The sequence below is a fragment of the Pelobates fuscus genome, chromosome 6 (assembly GCF_036172605.1).
Source record: "Pelobates fuscus isolate aPelFus1 chromosome 6, aPelFus1.pri, whole genome shotgun sequence".
Classification (NCBI taxonomy): domain Eukaryota; kingdom Metazoa; phylum Chordata; class Amphibia; order Anura; family Pelobatidae; genus Pelobates; species Pelobates fuscus.
Window position 1 is genome coordinate 8,077,381 of NC_086322.1, and position 22,021 is coordinate 8,099,401.

The 22,021-nt window shown below is 35.2% G+C and overlaps 7 non-coding genes across 7 annotated transcripts; all 7 read left to right on the forward strand.

The window, feature by feature from the left end:
* Positions 1-3,072: 3,072 nt before the first annotated feature.
* On the forward strand, positions 3,073-3,144 carry TRNAP-UGG (transfer RNA proline (anticodon UGG)). Its single transcript has one exon. It is a non-coding gene; the product is annotated as a tRNA-Pro (tRNA).
* A 1,028-nt stretch (positions 3,145-4,172) lies between these two features.
* Positions 4,173-4,244, forward strand: TRNAP-UGG (transfer RNA proline (anticodon UGG)). The gene has a single exon. It is a non-coding gene; the product is annotated as a tRNA-Pro (tRNA).
* Positions 4,245-5,272: 1,028 nt separating this feature from the next.
* Positions 5,273-5,344, forward strand: TRNAP-UGG (transfer RNA proline (anticodon UGG)). The gene has a single exon. It is a non-coding gene; the product is annotated as a tRNA-Pro (tRNA).
* A 1,800-nt stretch (positions 5,345-7,144) lies between these two features.
* TRNAP-UGG (transfer RNA proline (anticodon UGG)) lies at positions 7,145-7,216 on the forward strand. The gene has a single exon. It is a non-coding gene; the product is annotated as a tRNA-Pro (tRNA).
* Positions 7,217-11,543: 4,327 nt separating this feature from the next.
* On the forward strand, positions 11,544-11,615 carry TRNAP-UGG (transfer RNA proline (anticodon UGG)). The gene has a single exon. It is a non-coding gene; the product is annotated as a tRNA-Pro (tRNA).
* A 6,526-nt stretch (positions 11,616-18,141) lies between these two features.
* TRNAP-UGG (transfer RNA proline (anticodon UGG)) lies at positions 18,142-18,213 on the forward strand. The gene has a single exon. It is a non-coding gene; the product is annotated as a tRNA-Pro (tRNA).
* Positions 18,214-20,340: 2,127 nt separating this feature from the next.
* Positions 20,341-20,412, forward strand: TRNAP-UGG (transfer RNA proline (anticodon UGG)). Its single transcript has one exon. It is a non-coding gene; the product is annotated as a tRNA-Pro (tRNA).
* The last annotated feature ends 1,609 nt before the right edge of the window (positions 20,413-22,021 follow it).

Consider the following 22,021-nt stretch of genomic DNA (forward strand, 5'->3'; position numbering starts at 1 on the left):
CCTTTCAAAGCTAACATCTTATATTAATACAAGTTTAGCTTTTACTTAGAATTGTATGAGAGAAATCATAAAAAATGTGTTGTTTTCATTATCAACCATTTAAAATCAATGGTTTATCGTAAGTCATTAATGCAAGTCCTAACTGCTCAGATGACGCTTTTAAGACTGCAAAGTCTTTCTTAAGACTGCAAAATCTTTGTTAACAACAAACAAAGGGGAAAAAAATATATGTTTTGACATACGGAATTCTATTTTTATTCATACTTAGACATGTGCAAATATGTGATGGAGAGGGTAGGTTTGAATCAAATTCCTTCCAGTACACGCCTGAATGTATCGATGAATAAAACTGTGAAGGTAAATTCAAGGCAGTCGTTACGTTCGGCTGTGGATTCAAGTTATGGAACCAGGCCAACCTCCCCAAACATTATTTTGCACAAGACTATTTATAATTAATATCTCCTCTGCACATCTTTACTTTATTTTCAACATGGTGATAGCATGCAGAATATGAGAAAGAAAGTTGAATCCTTCATGTGCTTTTCCAACATATATTTGAACCACAAATTTCTCCTAAACCAACAAAGCCCTCATAAACAATAAGAAATGAATGGACATTTTAAGTCTTCCCCAGCAATTTGACCAGAAACAGACTCAACTTTGACAACTGTCAATATGATTTATCACCATCGTACATAAACCTCAACTGTTAATTTACCCATACAATGAAAATGATATTGGAAAAACAGATCCTATTGAGGAAATTTAAAATCCTCACTTCAAAACGAAAACGTTGTTTCTATTTTGAGAACACAAACGCTGTCTGGCGCGTTAGTCTGGCAATTTTTTTCCTAAAACCCAACTAATGTAATGTCTCGTTGGTCTAGGGGTATGATTCTCGCTTTGGGTGCGAGAGGTCCCGGGTTCAAATCCCGGACGAGCCCAAGCAATTGGTGTTTTTCTTTTGAAACACGTAGCTTCCAACTGTGTTTAATATAGTCAGCAAAAATCATTTGTAGCAAAACCCTTCAAGTGCTCCACAGAGAAGATGTTGGCATGCCACCATCAATATATATATTTCCTGGTGCTTCTGATATCACCTTTCAAAGCTAACATCTTATATTAATACAAGTTTAGCTTTTACTTAGAATTGTATGAGAGAAATCATAAAAAATGTGTTGTTTTCATTATCAACCATTTAAAATCAATGGTTTATCGTAAGTCATTAATGCAAGTCCTAACTGCTCAGATGACGCTTTTAAGACTGCAAAGTCTTTCTTAAGACTGCAAAATCTTTGTTAACAACAAACAAAGGGGAAAAAAATATATGTTTTGACATACGGAATTCTATTTTTATTCATACTTAGACATGTGCAAATATGTGTTGGAGAGGGTAGGTTTGAATCAAATTCCTTCCAGTACACGCCTGAATGTATCGATGAATAAAACTGTAAAGGTAAATTCAAGGCAGTCGTTACGTTCGGCTGTGGATTCAAGTTATGGAACCAGGCCAACCTCCCCAAACATTATTTTGCACAAGACTATTTATAATTAATTTCTCCTCTGCACATCTTTACTTTATTTTCAACATGGTGATAGCATGCAGAATATGAGAAAGAAAGTTGAATCCTTCATGTGCTTTTCCAACATATATTTGAACCACAAATTTCTCCTAAACCAACAAAGCCCTCATAAACAATTAAGAAATGAATGGACATTTTAAGTCTTCCCCAGCAATTTGACCAGAAACAGACTCAACTTTGACAACTGTCAATATGATTTATCACCATCGTACATAAACCTCAACTGTTAATTTACCCATACAATGAAAATGATATTGGAAAAACAGATCCTATTGAGGAAATTTAAAATCCTCACTTCAAAACGAAAACTTTGTTTCTATTTTGAGAACACAAACGCTGTCTGGCGCGTTAGTCTGGCAATTTTTTTCCTAAAACCCAACTAATGTAATGGCTCGTTGGTCTAGGGGTATGATTCTCGCTTTGGGTGCGAGAGGTCCCGGGTTTAAATCCCGGACAAGCCCAAGTAATTGGTGTTTTTCTTTTGAAACACGTAGCTTCCAACTGTGTTTAATATAGTCAGCAAAAATAATTTGTAGCAAAACCCTTCAAGTGCTCCACAGAGAAGATGTTGGCATGCCACCATCAATATATATATTTCCTGGTGCTTCTGATATCACCTTTCAAAGCTAACATCTTATATTAATACAAGTTTAGCTTTTACTTAGAATTGTATGAGAGAAATCATAAAAAATGTGTTGTTTTCATTATCAACCATTTAAAATCAATGGTTTATCGTAAGTCATTAATGCAAGTCCTAACTGCTCAGATGACGCTTTTAAGACTGCAAAGTCTTTCTTAAGACTGCAAAATCTTTGTTAACAACAAACAAAGGGGAAAAAAATATATGTTTTGACATACGGAATTCTATTTTTATTCATACTTAGACATGTGCAAATATGTGTTGGAGAGGGTAGGTTTGAATCAAATTCCTTCCAGTACACGCCTGAATGTATCGATGAATAAAACTGTGAAGGTAAATTCAAGGCAGTCGTTACGTTCGGCTGTGGATTCAAGTTATGGAACCAGGCCAACCTCCCCAAACATTATTTTGCACAAGACTATTTATAATTAATATCTCCTCTGCACATCTTTACTTTATTTTCAACATGGTGATAGCATGCAGAATATGAGAAAGAAAGTTGAATCCTTCATGTGCTTTTCCAACATATATTTGAACCACAAATTTCTCCTAAACCAACAAAGCCCTCATAAACAATTAAGAAATGAATGGACATTTTAAGTCTTCCCCAGCAATTTGACCAGAAACAGACTCAACTTTGACAACTGTCAATATGATTTATCACCATCGTACATAAACCTCAACTGTTAATTTACCCATACAATGAAAATGATATTGGAAAAACAGATCCTATTGAGGAAATTTAAAATCCTCACTTCAAAACGAAAACTTTGTTTCTATTTTGAGAACACAAACGCTGTCTGGCGCGTTAGTCTGGCAATTTTTTTCCTAAAACCCAACTAATGTAATGGCTCGTTGGTCTAGGGGTATGATTCTCGCTTTGGGTGCGAGAGGTCCCGGGTTCAAATCCCGGACGAGCCCAAGCAATTGGTGTTTTTCTTTTGAAACACGTAGCTTCCAACTGTGTTTAATATAGTCAGCAAAAATCATTTGTAGCAAAACCCTTCAAGTGCTCCACAGAGAAGATGTTGGCATGCCACCATCAATATATATATTTCCTGGTGCTTCTGATATCACCTTTCAAAGCTAACATCTTATATTAATACAAGTTTAGCTTTTACTTAGAATTGTATGAGAGAAATCATAAAAAATGTGTTGTTTTCATTATCAACCATTTAAAATCAATGGTTTATCGTAAGTCATTAATGCAAGTCCTAACTGCTCAGATGACGCTTTTAAGACTGCAAAGTCTTTCTTAAGACTGCAAAATCTTTGTTAACAACAAACAAAGGGGAAAAAAATATATGTTTTGACATACGGAATTCTATTTTTATTCATACTTAGACATGTGCAAATATGTGTTGGAGAGGGTAGGTTTGAATCAAATTCCTTCCAGTACACGCCTGAATGTATCGATGAATAAAACTGTGAAGGTAAATTCAAGGCAGTCGTTACGTTCGGCTGTGGATTCAAGTTATGGAACCAGGCCAACCTCCCCAAACATTATTTTGCACAAGACTATTTATAATTAATTTCTCCTCTGCACATCTTTACTTTATTTTCAACATGGTGATAGCATGCAGAATATGAGAAAGAAAGTTGAATCCTTCATGTGCTTTTCCAACATATATTTGAACCACAAATTTCTCCTAAACCAACAAAGCCCTCATAAACAATTAAGAAATGAATGGACATTTTAAGTCTTCCCCAGCAATTTGACCAGAAACAGACTCAACTTTGACAACTGTCAATATGATTTATCACCATCGTACATAAACCTCAACTGTTAATTTACCCATACAATGAAAATGATATTGGAAAAACAGATCCTATTGAGGAAATTTAAAATCCTCACTTCAAAACGAAAACTTTGTTTCTATTTTGAGAACACAAACGCTGTCTGGCGCGTTAGTCTGGCAATTTTTTTCCTAAAACCCAACTAATGTAATGGCTCGTTGGTCTAGGGGTATGATTCTCGCTTTGGGTGCGAGAGGTCCCGGGTTCAAATCCCGGACGAGCCCAAGCAATTGGTGTTTTTCTTTTGAAACACGTAGCTTCCAACTGTGTTTAATATAGTCAGCAAAAATCATTTGTAGCAAAACCCTTCAAGTGCTCCACAGAGAAGATGTTGGCATGCCACCATCAATATATATATTTCCTGGTGCTTCTGATATCACCTTTCAAAGCTAACATCTTATATTAATACAAGTTTAGCTTTTACTTAGAATTGTATGAGAGAAATCATAAAAAATGTGTTGTTTTCATTATCAACCATTTAAAATCAATGGTTTATCGTAAGTCATTAATGCAAGTCCTAACTGCTCAGATGACGCTTTTAAGACTGCAAAGTCTTTCTTAAGACTGCAAAATCTTTGTTAACAACAAACAAAGGGGAAAAAAATATATGTTTTGACATACGGAATTCTATTTTTATTCATACTTAGACATGTGCAAATATGTGTTGGAGAGGGTAGGTTTGAATCAAATTCCTTCCAGTACACGCCTGAATGTATCGATGAATAAAACTGTAAAGGTAAATTCAAGGCAGTCGTTACGTTCGGCTGTGGATTCAAGTTATGGAACCAGGCCAACCTCCCCAAACATTATTTTGCACAAGACTATTTATAATTAATTTCTCCTCTGCACATCTTTACTTTATTTTCAACATGGTGATAGCATGCAGAATATGAGAAAGAAAGTTGAATCCTTCATGTGCTTTTCCAACATATATTTGAACCACAAATTTCTCCTAAACCAACAAAGCCCTCATAAACAATTAAGAAATGAATGGACATTTTAAGTCTTCCCCAGCAATTTGACCAGAAACAGACTCAACTTTGACAACTGTCAATATGATTTATCACCATCGTACATAAACCTCAACTGTTAATTTACCCATACAATGAAAATGATATTGGAAAAACAGATCCTATTGAGGAAATTTAAAATCCTCACTTCAAAACGAAAACTTTGTTTCTATTTTGAGAACACAAACGCTGTCTGGCGCGTTAGTCTGGCAATTTTTTTCCTAAAACCCAACTAATGTAATGGCTCGTTGGTCTAGGGGTATGATTCTCGCTTTGGGTGCGAGAGGTCCCGGGTTCAAATCCCGGACGAGCCCAAGCAATTGGTGTTTTTCTTTTGAAACACGTAGCTTCCAACTGTGTTTAATATAGTCAGCAAAAATCATTTGTAGCAAAACCCTTCAAGTGCTCCACAGAGAAGATGTTGGCATGCCACCATCAATATATATATTTCCTGGTGCTTCTGATATCACCTTTCAAAGCTAACATCTTATATTAATACAAGTTTAGCTTTTACTTAGAATTGTATGAGAGAAATCATAAAAAATGTGTTGTTTTCATTATCAACCATTTAAAATCAATGGTTTATCGTAAGTCATTAATGCAAGTCCTAACTGCTCAGATGACGCTTTTAAGACTGCAAAGTCTTTCTTAAGACTGCAAAATCTTTGTTAACAACAAACAAAGGGGAAAAAAATATATGTTTTGACATACGGAATTCTATTTTTATTCATACTTAGACATGTGCAAATATGTGTTGGAGAGGGTAGGTTTGAATCAAATTCCTTCCAGTACACGCCTGAATGTATCGATGAATAAAACTGTGAAGGTAAATTCAAGGCAGTCGTTACGTTCGGCTGTGGATTCAAGTTATGGAACCAGGCCAACCTCCCCAAACATTATTTTGCACAAGACTATTTATAATTAATTTCTCCTCTGCACATCTTTACTTTATTTTCAACATGGTGATAGCATGCAGAATATGAGAAAGAAAGTTGAATCCTTCATGTGCTTTTCCAACATATATTTGAACCACAAATTTCTCCTAAACCAACAAAGCCCTCATAAACAATTAAGAAATGAATGGACATTTTAAGTCTTCCCCAGCAATTTGACCAGAAACAGACTCAACTTTGACAACTGTCAATATGATTTATCACCATCGTACATAAACCTCAACTGTTAATTTACCCATACAATGAAAATGATATTGGAAAAACAGATCCTATTGAGGAAATTTAAAATCCTCACTTCAAAACGAAAACTTTGTTTCTATTTTGAGAACACAAACGCTGTCTGGCGCGTTAGTCTGGCAATTTTTTTCCTAAAACCCAACTAATGTAATGGCTCGTTGGTATAGGGGTATGATTCTCGCTTTGGGTGCGAGAGGTCCCGGGTTCAAATCCCGGACGAGCCCAAGCAATTGGTGTTTTTCTTTTGAAACACGTAGCTTCCAACTGTGTTTAATATAGTCAGCAAAAATCATTTGTAGCAAAACCCTTCAAGTGCTCCACAGAGAAGATGTTGGCATGCCACTATCAATATATATATTTCCTGGTGCTTCTGATATCACCTTTCAAAGCTAACATCTTATATTAATACAAGTTTAGCTTTTACTTAGAATTGTATGAGAGAAATCATAAAAAATGTGTTGTTTTCATTATCAACCATTTAAAATCAATGGTTTATCGTAAGTCATTAATGATATTGGAAAAACAGATCCTATTGAGGAAATTTAAAATCCTCACTTCAAAACGAAAACTTTGTTTCTATTTTGAGAACACAAACGCTGTCTGGCGCGTTAGTCTGGCAATTTTTTTCCTAAAACCCAACTAATGTAATTAGTTACAGTAATTAGGACATTTTAAGTCTTCCCCAGCAATTTGACCAGAAACAGACTCAACTTTGACAACTGTCAATATGATTTATCACCATCGTACATAAACCTCAACTGTTAATTTACCCATACAATGAAAATGATATTGGAAAAACAGATCCTATTGAGGAAATTTAAAATCCTCACTTCAAAACGAAAACTTTGTTTCTATTTTGAGAACACAAACGCTGTCTGGCGCGTTAGTCTGGCAATTTTTTTCCTAAAACCCAACTAATGTAATGGCTCGTTGGTCTAGGGGTATGATTCTCGCTTTGGGTGCGAGAGGTCCCGGGTTCAAATCCCGGACGAGCCCAAGCAATTGGTGTTTTTCTTTTGAAACACGTAGCTTCCAACTGTGTTTAATATAGTCAGCAAAAATCATTTGTAGCAAAACCCTTCAAGTGCTCCACAGAGAAGATGTTGGCATGCCACCATCAATATATATATTTCCTGGTGCTTCTGATATCACCTTTCAAAGCTAACATCTTATATTAATACAAGTTTAGCTTTTACTTAGAATTGTATGAGAGAAATCATAAAAAATGTGTTGTTTTCATTATCAACCATTTAAAATCAATGGTTTATCGTAAGTCATTAATGCAAGTCCTAACTGCTCAGATGACGCTTTTAAGACTGCAAAGTCTTTCTTAAGACTGCAAAATCTTTGTTAACAACAAACAAAGGGGAAAAAAATATATGTTTTGACATACGGAATTCTATTTTTATTCATACTTAGACATGTGCAAATATGTGTTGGAGAGGGTAGGTTTGAATCAAATTCCTTCCAGTACACGCCTGAATGTATCGATGAATAAAACTGTGAAGGTAAATTCAAGGCAGTCGTTACGTTCGGCTGTGGATTCAAGTTATGGAACCAGGCCAACCTCCCCAAACATTATTTTGCACAAGACTATTTATAATTAATATCTCCTCTGCACATCTTTACTTTATTTTCAACATGGTGATAGCATGCAGAATATGAGAAAGAAAGTTGAATCCTTCATGTGCTTTTCCAACATATATTTGAACCACAAATTTCTCCTAAACCAACAAAGCCCTCATAAACAATTAAGAAATGAATGGACATTTTAAGTCTTCCCCAGCAATTTGACCAGAAACAGACTCAACTTTGACAACTGTCAATATGATTTATCACCATCGTACATAAACCTCAACTGTTAATTTACCCATACAATGAAAATGATATTGGAAAAACAGATCCTATTGAGGAAATTTAAAATCCTCACTTCAAAACGAAAACTTTGTTTCTATTTTGAGAACACAAACGCTGTCTGGCGCGTTAGTCTGGCAATTTTTTTCCTAAAACTCAACTAATGTAATGGCTCGTTGGTCTAGGGGTATGATTCTCGCTTTGGGTGCGAGAGGTCCCGGGTTCAAATCCCAGACAAGCCCAAGCAATTGGTGTTTTTCTTTTGAAACACGTAGCTTCCAACTGTGTTTAATATAGTCAGCAAAAATCATTTGTAGCAAAACCCTTCAAGTGCTCCACAGAGAAGATGTTGGCATGCCACCATCAATATATATATTTCCTGGTGCTTCTGATATCACCTTTCAAAGCTAACATCTTATATTAATACAAGTTTAGCTTTTACTTAGAATTGTATGAGAGAAATCATAAAAAATGTGTTGTTTTCATTATCAACCATTTAAAATCAATGGTTTATCGTAAGTCATTAATGCAAGTCCTAACTGCTCAGATGACGCTTTTAAGACTGCAAAGTCTTTCTTAAGACTGCAAAATCTTTGTTAACAACAAACAAAGGGGAAAAAAATATATGTTTTGACATACGGAATTCTATTTTTATTCATACTTAGACATGTGCAAATATGTGTTGGAGAGGGTAGGTTTGAATCAAATTCCTTCCAGTACACGCCTGAATGTATCGATGAATAAAACTGTAAAGGTAAATTCAAGGCAGTCGTTACGTTCGGCTGTGGATTCAAGTTATGGAACCAGGCCAACCTCCCCAAACATTATTTTGCACAAGACTATTTATAATTAATTTCTCCTCTGCACATCTTTACTTTATTTTCAACATGGTGATAGCATGCAGAATATGAGAAAGAAAGTTGAATCCTTCATGTGCTTTTCCAACATATATTTGAACCACAAATTTCTCCTAAACCAACAAAGCCCTCATAAACAATTAAGAAATGAATGGACATTTTAAGTCTTCCCCAGCAATTTGACCAGAAACAGACTCAACTTTGACAACTGTCAATATGATTTATCACCATCGTACATAAACCTCAACTGTTAATTTACCCATACAATGAAAATGATATTGGAAAAACAGATCCTATTGAGGAAATTTAAAATCCTCACTTCAAAACGAAAACTTTGTTTCTATTTTAAGAACACAAACGCTGTCTGGCACGTTAGTCTGGTAATTTTTTTCCTAAAACCCAACTAATGTAATGGCTCGTTAGTCTAGGGGTATGATTCTCGCTTTGGGTGCAAGAGGTCCCGGGTTCAAATCCCGGACGAGCCCAAGCAATTGGTGTTTTTCTTTTGAAACACGTAGTTCCAACTGTGTTTAATATAGTCAGCAAAAATCATTTGTAGCAAAACCCTTCAAGTGCTCCACAGAGAAGATGTTGGCATGCCACCATCAATATATATATTTCCTGGTGCTTCTGATATCACCTTTCAAAGCTAACATCTTATATTAATACAAGTTTAGCTTTTACTTAGAATTGTATGAGAGAAATCATAAAAAATGTGTTGTTTTCATTATCAACCATTTAAAATCAATGGTTTATCGTAAGTCATTAATGCAAGTCCTAACTGCTCAGATGACGCTTTTAAGACTGCAAAGTCTTTCTTAAGACTGCAAAATCTTTGTTAACAACAAACAAAGGGGAAAAAAATATATGTTTTGACATACGGAATTCTATTTTTATTCATACTTAGACATGTGCAAATATGTGTTGGAGAGGGTAGGTTTGAATCAAATTCCTTCCAGTACACGCCTGAATGTATCGATGAATAAAACTGTGAAGGTAAATTTAAGGCAGTCGTTACGTTCGGCTGTGGATTCAAGTTATGGAACCAGGCCAACCTCCCCAAACATTATTTTGCACAAGACTATTTATAATTAATTTCTCCTCTGCACATCTTTACTTTATTTTCAACATGGTGATAGCATGCAGAATATGAGAAAGAAAGTTGAATCCTTCATGTGCTTTTCCAACATATATTTGAACCACAAATTTCTCCTAAACCAACAAAGCCCTCATAAACAATTAAGAAATGAATGGACATTTTAAGTCTTCCCCAGCAATTTGACCAGAAACAGACTCAACTTTGACAACTGTCAATATGATTTATCACCATCGTACATAAACCTCAACTGTTAATTTACCCATACAATGAAAATGATATTGGAAAAACAGATCCTATTGAGGAAATTTAAAATCCTCACTTCAAAACGAAAACTTTGTTTCTATTTTGAGAACACAAACGCTGTCTGGCGCGTTAGTCTGGCAATTTTTTTCCTAAAACCCAACTAATGTAATGGCTCGTTGGTCTAGGGGTATGATTCTCGCTTTGGGTGCGAGAGGTCCCGGGTTCAAATCCCAGACAAGCCCAAGCAATTGGTGTTTTTCTTTTGAAACACGTAGCTTCCAACTGTGTTTAATATAGTCAGCAAAAATCATTTGTAGCAAAACCCTTCAAGTGCTCCACAGAGAAGATGTTGGCATGCCACCATCAATATATATATTTCCTGGTGCTTCTGATATCACCTTTCAAAGCTAACATCTTATATTAATACAAGTTTAGCTTTTACTTAGAATTGTATGAGAGAAATCATAAAAAATGTGTTGTTTTCATTATCAACCATTTAAAATCAATGGTTTATCGTAAGTCATTAATGCAAGTCCTAACTGCTCAGATGACGCTTTTAAGACTGCAAAGTCTTTCTTAAGACTGCAAAATCTTTGTTAACAACAAACAAAGGGGAAAAAAATATATGTTTTGACATACGGAATTCTATTTTTATTCATACTTAGACATGTGCAAATATGTGTTGGAGAGGGTAGGTTTGAATCAAATTCCTTCCAGTACACGCCTGAATGTATCGATGAATAAAACTGTAAAGGTAAATTCAAGGCAGTCGTTACGTTCGGCTGTGGATTCAAGTTATGGAACCAGGCCAACCTCCCCAAACATTATTTTGCACAAGACTATTTATAATTAATTTCTCCTCTGCACATCTTTACTTTATTTTCAACATGGTGATAGCATGCAGAATATGAGAAAGAAAGTTGAATCCTTCATGTGCTTTTCCAACATATATTTGAACCACAAATTTCTCCTAAACCAACAAAGCCCTCATAAACAATTAAGAAATGAATGGACATTTTAAGTCTTCCCCAGCAATTTGACCAGAAACAGACTCAACTTTGACAACTGTCAATATGATTTATCACCATCGTACATAAACCTCAACTGTTAATTTACCCATACAATGAAAATGATATTGGAAAAACAGATCCTATTGAGGAAATTTAAAATCCTCACTTCAAAACGAAAACGTTGTTTCTATTTTGAGAACACAAACGCTGTCTGGCGCGTTAGTCTGGCAATTTTTTTCCTAAAACCCAACTAATGTAATGGCTCGTTGGTCTAGGGGTATGATTCTCGCTTTGGGTGCGAGAGGTCCCGGGTTCAAATCCCGGACGAGCCCAAGCAATTGGTGTTTTTCTTTTGAAACACGTAGCTTCCAACTGTGTTTAATATAGTCAGCAAAAATCATTTGTAGCAAAACCCTTCAAGTGCTCCACAGAGAAGATGTTGGCATGCCACCATCAATATATATATTTCCTGGTGCTTCTGATATCACCTTTCAAAGCTAACATCTTATATTAATACAAGTTTAGCTTTTACTTAGAATTGTATGAGAGAAATCATAAAAAATGTGTTGTTTTCATTATCAACCATTTAAAATCAATGGTTTATCGTAAGTCATTAATGCAAGTCCTAACTGCTCAGATGACGCTTTTAAGACTGCAAAGTCTTTCTTAAGACTGCAAAATCTTTGTTAACAACAAACAAAGGGGAAAAAAATATATGTTTTGACATACGGAATTCTATTTTTATTCATACTTAGACATGTGCAAATATGTGTTGGAGAGGGTAGGTTTGAATCAAATTCCTTCCAGTACACGCCTGAATGCATCGATGAATAAAACTGTGAAGGTAAATTCAAGGCAGTCGTTACGTTCGGCTGTGGATTCAAGTTATGGAACCAGGCCAACCTCCCCAAACATTATTTTGCACAAGACTATTTATAATTAATTTCTCCTCTGCACATCTTTACTTTATTTTCAACATGGTGATAGCATGCAGAATATGAGAAAGAAAGTTGAATCCTTCATGTGCTTTTCCAACATATATTTGAACCACAAATTTCTCCTAAACCAACAAAGCCCTCATAAACAATTAAGAAATGAATGGACATTTTAAGTCTTCCCCAGCAATTTGACCAGAAACAGACTCAACTTTGACAACTGTCAATATGATTTATCACCATCGTACATAAATCTCAACTGTTAATTTACCCATACAATGAAAATGATATTGGAAAAACAGATCCTATTGAGGAAATTTAAAATCCTCACTTCAAAACGAAAACTTTGTTTCTATTTTGAGAACACAAACGCTGTCTGGCGCGTTAGTCTGGCAATTTTTTTCCTAAAACCCAACTAATGTAATGGCTCGTTGGTCTAGGGGTATGATTCTCGCTTTGGGTGCGAGAGGTCCCGGGTTTAAATCCCGGACAAGCCCAAGCAATTGGTGTTTTTCTTTTGAAACACGTAGCTTCCAACTGTGTTTAATATAGTCAGCAAAAATAATTTGTAGCAAAACCCTTCAAGTGCTCCACAGAGAAGATGTTGGCATGCCACCATCAATATATATATTTCCTGGTGCTTCTGATATCACCTTTCAAAGCTAACATCTTATATTAATACAAGTTTAGCTTTTACTTAGAATTGTATGAGAGAAATCATAAAAAATGTGTTGTTTTCATTATCAACCATTTAAAATCAATGGTTTATCGTAAGTCATTAATGCAAGTCCTAACTGCTCAGATGACGCTTTTAAGACTGCAAAGTCTTTCTTAAGACTGCAAAATCTTTGTTAACAACAAACAAAGGGGAAAAAAATATATGTTTTGACATACGGAATTCTATTTTTATTCATACTTAGACATGTGCAAATATGTGTTGGAGAGGGTAGGTTTGAATCAAATTCCTTCCAGTACACGCCTGAATGTATCGATGAATAAAACTGTAAAGGTAAATTCAAGGCAGTCGTTACGTTCGGCTGTGGATTCAAGTTATGGAACCAGGCCAACCTCCCCAAACATTATTTTGCACAAGACTATTTATAATTAATTTCTCCTCTGCACATCTTTACTTTATTTTCAACATGGTGATAGCATGCAGAATATGAGAAAGAAAGTTGAATCCTTCATGTGCTTTTCCAACATATATTTGAACCACAAATTTCTCCTAAACCAACAAAGCCCTCATAAACAATTAAGAAATGAATGGACATTTTAAGTCTTCCCCAGCAATTTGACCAGAAACAGACTCAACTTTGACAACTGTCAATATGATTTATCACCATCGTACATAAACCTCAACTGTTAATTTACCCATACAATGAAAATGATATTGGAAAAACAGATCCTATTGAGGAAATTTAAAATCCTCACTTCAAAACGAAAACTTTGTTTCTATTTTGAGAACACGAACGCTGTCTGGCACGTTAGTTTGGCAATTTTTTTCCTAAAACCCAACTAATGTAATGGCTCGTTGGTCTAGGGGTATGATTCTCGCTTTGGGTGCGAGAGGTCCCGGGTTCAAATCCCGGACAAGCCCAAGCAATTGGTGTTTTTCTTTTGAAACACGTAGTTCCAACTGTGTTTAATATAGTCAGCAAAAATCATTTGTAGCAAAACCCTTCAAGTGCTCCACAGAGAAGATGTTGGCATGCCACCATCAATATATATATTTCCTGGTGCTTCTGATATCACCTTTCAAAGCTAACATCTTATATTAATACAAGTTTAGCTTTTACTTAGAATTGTATGAGAGAAATCATAAAAAATGTGTTGTTTTCATTATCAACCATTTAAAATCAATGGTTTATCGTAAGTCATTAATGCAAGTCCTAACTGCTCAGATGACGCTTTTAAGACTGCAAAGTCTTTCTTAAGACTGCAAAATCTTTGTTAACAACAAACAAAGGGGAAAAAAAATATATGTTTTGACATACGGAATTCTATTTTTATTCATACTTAGACATGTGCAAATATGTGTTGGAGAGGGTAGGTTTGAATCAAATTCCTTCCAGTACACGCCTGAATGTATCGATGAATAAAACTGTAAAGGTAAATTCAAGGCAGTCGTTACGTACGGCTGTGGATTCAAGTTATGGAACCAGGCCAACCTCCCCAAACATTATTTTGCACAAGACTATTTATAATTAATTTCTCCTCTGCACATCTTTACTTTATTTTCAACATGGTGATAGCATGCAGAATATGAGAAAGAAAGTTGAATCCTTCATGTGCTTTTCCAACATATATTTGAACCACAAATTTCTCCTAAACCAACAAAGCCCTCATAAACAATTAAGAAATGAATGGACATTTTAAGTCTTCCCCAGCAATTTGACCAGAAACAGACTCAACTTTGACAACTGTCAATATGATTTATCACCATCGTACATAAACCTCAACTGTTAATTTACCCATACAATGAAAATGATATTGGAAAAACAGATCCTATTGAGGAAATTTAAAATCCTCACTTCAAAACGAAAACTTTGTTTCTATTTTAAGAACACAAACGCTGTCTGGCACGTTAGTCTGGCAATTTTTTTCCTAAAACCCAACTAATGTAATGGCTCGTTAGTCTAGGGGTATGATTCTCGCTTTGGGTGCGAGAGGTCCCGGGTTCAAATCCCGGACGAGCCCAAGCAATTGGTGTTTTTCTTTTGAAACACGTAGTTCCAACTGTGTTTAATATAGTCAGCAAAAATCATTTGTAGCAAAACCCTTCAAGTGCTCCACAGAGAAGATGTTGGCATGCCACCATCAATATATATATTTCCTGGTGCTTCTGATATCACCTTTCAAAGCTAACATCTTATATTAATACAAGTTTAGCTTTTACTTAGAATTGTATGAGAGAAATCATAAAAAATGTGTTGTTTTCATTATCAACCATTTAAAATCAATGGTTTATCGTAAGTCATTAATGCAAGTCCTAACTGCTCAGATGACGCTTTTAAGACTGCAAAGTCTTTCTTAAGACTGCAAAATCTTTGTTAACAACAAACAAAGGGGAAAAAAATATATGTTTTGACATACGGAATTCTATTTTTATTCATACTTAGACATGTGCAAATATGTGTTGGAGAGGGTAGGTTTGAATCAAATTCCTTCCAGTACACGCCTGAATGTATCGATGAATAAAACTGTGAAGGTAAATTCAAGGCAGTCGTTACGTTCGGCTGTGGATTCAAGTTATGGAACCAGGCCAACCTCCCCAAACATTATTTTGCACAAGACTATTTATAATTAATATCTCCTCTGCACATCTTTACTTTATTTTCAACATGGTGATAGCATGCAGAATATGAGAAAGAAAGTTGAATCCTTCATGTGCTTTTCCAACATATATTTGAACCACAAATTTCTCCTAAACCAACAAAGCCCTCATAAACAATTAAGAAATGAATGGACATTTTAAGTCTTCCCCAGCAATTTGACCAGAAACAGACTCAACTTTGACAACTGTCAATATGATTTATCACCATCGTACATAAACCTCAACTGTTAATTTACCCATACAATGAAAATGATATTGGAAAAACAGATCCTATTGAGGAAATTTAAAATCCTCACTTCAAAACGAAAACTTTGTTTCTATTTTGAGAACACAAACGCTGTCTGGCGCGTTAGTCTGGCAATTTTTTTCCTAAAACCCAACTAATGTAATGGCTCGTTGGTCTAGGGGTATGATTCTCGCTTTGGGTGCGAGAGGTCCCGGGTTTAAATCCCGGACAAGCCCAAGCAATTGGTGTTTTTCTTTTGAAACACGTAGCTTCCAACTGTGTTTAATATAGTCAGCAAAAATCATTTGTAGCAAAACCCTTCAAGTGCTCCACAGAGAAGATGTTGGCATGCCACCATCAATATATATATTTCCTGGTGCTTCTGATATCACCTTTCAAAGCTAACATCTTATATTAATACAAGTTTAGCTTTTACTTAGAATTGTATGAGAGAAATCATAAAAAATGTGTTGTTTTCATTATCAACCATTTAAAATCAATGGTTTATCGTAAGTCATTAATGCAAGTCCTAACTGCTCAGATGACGCTTTTAAGACTGCAAAGTCTTTCTTAAGACTGCAAAATCTTTGTTAACAACAAACAAAGGGGAAAAAATATATGTTTTGACATACGGAATTCTATTTTTATTCATACTTAGACATGTGCAAATATGTGTTGGAGAGGGTAGGTTTGAATCAAATTCCTTCCAGTACACGCCTGAATGTATCGATGAATAAAACTGTGAAGGTAAATTCAAGGCAGTCGTTACGTTCGGCTGTGGATTCAAGTTATGGAACCAGGCCAACCTCCCCAAACATTATTTTGCACAAGACTATTTATAATTAATTTCTCCTCTGCACATCTTTACTTTATTTTCAACATGGTGATAGCATGCAGAATATGAGAAAGAAAGTTGAATCCTTCATGTGCTTTTCCAACATATATTTGAACCACAAATTTCTCCTAAACCAACAAAGCCCTCATAAACAATTAAGAAATGAATGGACATTTTAAGTCTTCCCCAGCAATTTGACCAGAAACAGACTCAACTTTGACAACTGTCAATATGATTTATCACCATCGTACATAAACCTCAACTGTTAATTTACCCATACAATGAAAATGATATTGGAAAAACAGATCCTATTGAGGAAATTTAAAATCCTCACTTCAAAACGAAAACTTTGTTTCTATTTTGAGAACACAAACGCTGTCTGGCGCGTTAGTCTGGCAATTTTTTTCCTAAAACCCAACTAATGTAATGGCTCGTTGGTCTAGGGGTATGATTCTCGCTTTGGGTGCGAGAGGTCCCGGGTTTAAATCCCGGACAAGCCCAAGCAATTGGTGTTTTTCTTTTGAAACACGTAGCTTCCAACTGTGTTTAATATAGTCAGCAAAAATAATTTGTAGCAAAACCCTTCAAGTGCTCCACAGAGAAGATGTTGGCATGCCACCATCAATATATATATTTCCTGGTGCTTCTGATATCACCTTTCAAAGTTAACATCTTATATTAATACAAGTTTAGCTTTTACTTAGAATTGTATGAGAGAAATCATAAAAAATGTGTTGTTTTCATTATCAACCATTTAAAATCAATGGTTTATCGTAAGTCATTAATGCAAGTCCTAACTGCTCAGATGACGCTTTTAAGACTGCAAAGTCTTTCTTAAGACTGCAAAATCTTTGTTAACAACAAACAAAGGGGAAAAAAATATATGTTTTGACATACGGAATTCTATTTTTATTCATACTTAGACATGTGCAAATATGTGTTGGAGAGGGTAGGTTTGAATCAAATTCCTTCCAGTACACGCCTGAATGTATCGATGAATAAAACTGTAAAGGTAAATTCAAGGCAGTCGTTACGTTCGGCTGTGGATTCAAGTTATGGAACCAGGCCAACCTCCCCAAACATTATTTTGCACAAGACTATTTATAATTAATTTCTCCTCTGCACATCTTTACTTTATTTTCAACATGGTGATAGCATGCAGAATATGAGAAAGAAAGTTGAATCCTTCATGTGCTTTTCCAACATATATTTGAACCACAAATTTCTCCTAAACCAACAAAGCCCTCATAAACAATTAAGAAATGAATGGACATTTTAAGTCTTCCCCAGCAATTTGACCAGAAACAGACTCAACTTTGACAACTGTCAATATGATTTATCACCATCGTACATAAACCTCAACTGTTAATTTACCCATACAATGAAAATGATATTGGAAAAACAGATCCTATTGAGGAAATTTAAAATCCTCACTTCAAAACGAAAACTTTGTTTCTATTTTGAGAACACGAACGCTGTCTGGCACGTTAGTCTGGCAATTTTTTTCCTAAAACCCAACTAATGTAATGGCTCGTTGGTCTAGGGGTATGATTCTCGCTTTGGGTGCGAGAGGTCCCGGGTTCAAATCCCGGACGAGCCCAAGCAATTGGTGTTTTTCTTTTGAAACACGTAGTTCCAACTGTGTTTAATATAGTCAGCAAAAATCATTTGTAGCAAAACCCTTCAAGTGCTCCACAGAGAAGATGTTGGCATGCCACCATCAATATATATATTTCCTGGTGCTTCTGATATCACCTTTCAAAGCTAACATCTTATATTAATACAAGTTTAGCTTTTACTTAGAATTGTATGAGAGAAATCATAAAAAATGTGTTGTTTTCATTATCAACCATTTAAAATCAATGGTTTATCGTAAGTCATTAATGCAAGTCCTAACTGCTCAGATGACGCTTTTAAGACTGCAAAGTCTTTCTTAAGACTGCAAAATCTTTGTTAACAACAAACAAAGGGGAAAAAAATATATGTTTTGACATACGGAATTCTATTTTTATTCATACTTAGACATGTGCAAATATGTGTTGGAGAGGGTAGGTTTGAATCAAATTCCTTCCAGTACACGCCTGAATGTATCGATGAATAAAACTGTGAAGGTAAATTCAAGGCAGTCGTTACGTTCGGCTGTGGATTCAAGTTATGGAACCAGGCCAACCTCCCCAAACATTATTTTGCACAAGACTATTTATAATTAATTTCTCCTCTGCACATCTTTACTTTATTTTCAACATGGTGATAGCATGCAGAATATGAGAAAGAAAGTTGAATCCTTCATGTGCTTTTCCAACATATATTTGAACCACAAATTTCTCCTAAACCAACAAAGCCCTCATAAACAATTAAGAAATGAATGGACATTTTAAGTCTTCCCCAGCAATTTGACCAGAAACAGACTCAACTTTGACAACTGTCAATATGATTTATCACCATCGTACATAAACCTCAACTGTTAATTTACCCATACAATGAAAATGATATTGGAAAAACAGATCCTATTGAGGAAATTTAAAATCCTCACTTCAAAACGAAAACTTTGTTTCTATTTTGAGAACACAAACGCTGTCTGGCGCGTTAGTCTGGCAATTTTTTTCCTAAAACCCAACTAATGTAATGGCTCGTTGGTCTAGGGGTATGATTCTCGCTTTGGGTGCGAGAGGTCCCGGGTTTAAATCCCGGACAAGCCCAAGCAATTGGTGTTTTTCTTTTGAAACACGTAGCTTCCAACTGTGTTTAATATAGTCAGCAAAAATAATTTGTAGCAAAACCCTTCAAGTGCTCCACAGAGAAGATGTTGGCATGCCACCATCAATATATATATTTCCTGGTGCTTCTGATATCACCTTTCAAAGTTAACATCTTATATTAATACAAGTTTAGCTTTTACTTAGAATTGTATGAGAGAAATCATAAAAAATGTGTTGTTTTCATTATCAACCATTTAAAATCAATGGTTTATCGTAAGTCATTAATGCAAGTCCTAACTGCTCAGATGACGCTTTTAAGACTGCAAAGTCTTTCTTAAGACTGCAAAATCTTTGTTAACAACAAACAAAGGGGAAAAAAATATATGTTTTGACATACGGAATTCTATTTTTATTCATACTTAGACATGTGCAAATATGTGTTGGAGAGGGTAGGTTTGAATCAAATTCCTTCCAGTACACGCCTGAATGTATCGATGAATAAAACTGTAAAGGTAAATTCAAGGCAGTCGTTACGTTCGGCTGTGGATTCAAGTTATGGAACCAGGCCAACCTCCCCAAACATTATTTTGCACAAGACTATTTATAATTAATTTCTCCTCTGCACATCTTTACTTTATTTTCAACATGGTGATAGCATGCAGAATATGAGAAAGAAAGTTGAATCCTTCATGTGCTTTTCCAACATATATTTGAACCACAAATTTCTCCTAAACCAACAAAGCCCTCATAAACAATTAAGAAATGAATGGACATTTTAAGTCTTCCCCAGCAATTTGACCAGAAACAGACTCAACTTTGACAACTGTCAATATGATTTATCACCATCGTACATAAACCTCAACTGTTAATTTACCCATACAATGAAAATGATATTGGAAAAACAGATCCTATTGAGGAAATTTAAAATCCTCACTTCAAAACGAAAACTTTGTTTCTATTTTGAGAACACGAACGCTGTCTGGCACGTTAGTCTGGCAATTTTTTTCCTAAAACCCAACTAATGTAATGGCTCGTTGGTCTAGGGGTATGATTCTCGCTTTGGGTGCGAGAGGTCCCGGGTTCAAATCCCGGACGAGCCCAAGCAATTGGTGTTTTTCTTTTGAAACACGTAGTTCCAACTGTGTTTAATATAGTCAGCAAAAATCATTTGTAGCAAAACCCTTCAAGTGCTCCACAGAGAAGATGTTGGCATGCCACCATCAATATATATATTTCCTGGTGCTTCTGATATCACCTTTCAAAGCTAACATCTTATATTAATACAAGTTTAGCTTTTACTTAGAATTGTATGAGAGAAATCATAAAAAATGTGTTGTTTTCATTATCAACCATTTAAAATCAATGGTTTATCGTAAGTCATTAATGCAAGTCCTAACTGCTCAGATGACGCTTTTAAGACTGCAAAGTCTTTCTTAAGACTGCAAAATCTTTGTTAACAACAAACAAAGGGGAAAAAAATATATGTTTTGACATACGGAATTCTATTTTTATTCATACTTAGACATGTGCAAATATGTGTTGGAGAGGGTAGGTTTGAATCAAATTCCTTCCAGTACACGCCTGAATGTATCGATGAATAAAACTGTGAAGGTAAATTCAAGGCAGTCGTTACGTTCGGCTGTGGATTCAAGTTATGGAACCAGGCCAACCTCCCCAAACATTATTTTGCACAAGACTATTTATAATTAATATCTCCTCTGCACATCTTTACTTTATTTTCAACATGGTGATAGCATGCAGAATATGAGAAAGAAAGTTGAATCCTTCATGTGCTTTTCCAACATATATTTGAACCACAAATTTCTCCTAAACCAACAAAGCCCTCATAAACAATTAAGAAATGAATGGACATTTTAAGTCTTCCCCAGCAATTTGACCAGAAACAGACTCAACTTTGACAACTGTCAATATGATTTATCACCATCGTACATAAACCTCAACTGTTAATTTACCCATACAATGAAAATGATATTGGAAAAACAGATCCTATTGAGGAAATTTAAAATCCTCACTTCAAAACGAAAACTTTGTTTCTATTTTGAGAACACAAACGCTGTCTGGCGCGTTAGTCTGGCAATTTTTTTCCTAAAACCCAACTAATGTAATGGCTCGTTGGTCTAGAGGTATGATTCTCGCTTTGGGTGCGAGAGGTCCCGGGTTCAAATCCCGGACGAGCCCAAGCAATTGGTGTTTTTCTTTTGAAACACGTAGCTTCCAACTGTGTTTAATATAGTCAGCAAAAATCATTTGTAGCAAAACCCTTCAAGTGCTCCACAGAGAAGATGTTGGCATGCCACCATCAATATATATATTTCCTGGTGCTTCTGATATCACCTTTCAAAGCTAACATCTTATATTAATACAAGTTTAGCTTTTACTTAGAATTGTATGAGAGAAATCATAAAAAATGTGTTGTTTTCATTATCAACCATTTAAAATCAATGGTTTATCGTAAGTCATTAATGCAAGTCCTAACTGCTCAGATGACGCTTTTAAGACTGCAAAGTCTTTCTTAAGACTGCAAAATCTTTGTTAACAACAAACAAAGGGGAAAAAAATATATGTTTTGACATACGGAATTCTATTTTTATTCATACTTAGACATGTGCAAATATGTGTTGGAGAGGGTAGGTTTGAATCAAATTCCTTCCAGTACACGCCTGAATGTATCGATGAATAAAACTGTAA